Below are 1,074 nucleotides of genomic sequence, written 5' to 3'. Positions count from 1 at the left end.
CATGGTCGAGCAGGACAGTTGACTTACCTTCACATAGGCAGAACTGGTAAAAGAAAGGAGCCAGGGGCTCCTCCCAAGCCCATGTGCCCCTGAAGAACAGATCCTCAAATGACCTGAAGAGTGAAAATAAATTGGTTTATCTGGACCGACTGTATGGCCTTAAACACCCAAAAGGAAAGTATAATGAAAGATTAAAGGGGCCAATATAATTTCTTAAGAGTCCATATGCATAGCTAAAGGCTACATAACAAGCAACAATGCCAGACAGGTGATACCTTCTTTTGAGTTGTTGTCTGGGGTGGCCAAAGGGACTCCCAGATAGTAACCCAGCACAGAACTGGGAAAATGAACAGCAGACCCCAATCTTATCTAAATGATTATTTACAACTGATTGCTACTAGATGGAGGAAGAGCTGACCCTCCTAACACAAAGACCTCTAGATAGGCTGACTAGATTCACCAGAAGGGCAAGTAGTGGGGAATGGCTGGGGATGCCAACAACACAGCAGACAGTAGCAGGGATATCAGTGTATAAGGGCTCTAGTGGGGGGAGGGAGGCTATGGGAGGGTGCTATCTGGGAAGTGGGTGTATAGTCAAATGAGATGGTTTGGGATGCTCTGTGTGATATACACACAAAAAAAATCAACAATTTTTTTTAATGTATTACATTTGAGGAGGAAGCATGGAAATTTACGTCATGCTAATTAGTAGAGGTGATAAACAATACCACTGAAATCTACCCAATGACTTTATAGACATACACAGGTACAAAGGATCCAAGTGCAACCGATTATGACTAGTAATAATCAGATACATACAGATTAGAGATGCATGTGCCAACAGCTCAGTGTTAGTAGAAAAAACGAGTCTATCTGCAAGGAACAATATATTCTAAAATGAAATGGAGATCTTTTTTAAAGGTTAAAAAACTCATTCAATTTTATGTCTTACGGGGCTTATACTGAGTTCAATATTGTATAACTGTATTAACTTAACTGTGAACCTAGAAACTTGCACCCACTTGTGAAAGAGATGTGCTCTTGCTCTGGAGTGTGTTACTGAATATGTTAAAG

The 1,074-nt window shown here is 40.7% G+C and overlaps 1 protein-coding gene across 1 annotated transcript in view; it reads left to right on the top strand.

The window, feature by feature from the left end:
• Positions 1-1,074, top strand: part of LOC115072574 (40S ribosomal protein SA-like) — a 90,874-nt gene that overhangs the window by 88,817 nt on the left and 983 nt on the right. The gene's annotated exons all lie outside the window — the stretch shown is intronic.

This window comes from Nannospalax galili, unplaced genomic scaffold (assembly GCF_000622305.1).
Source record: "Nannospalax galili isolate Female #2095 unplaced genomic scaffold, S.galili_v1.0 scaffold660, whole genome shotgun sequence".
Taxonomy (NCBI): Eukaryota; Metazoa; Chordata; class Mammalia; order Rodentia; family Spalacidae; genus Nannospalax; species Nannospalax galili.
Note: the sequence above shows the minus strand (reverse complement) of the source record. Positions and strands in the feature narration are given on the sequence as shown.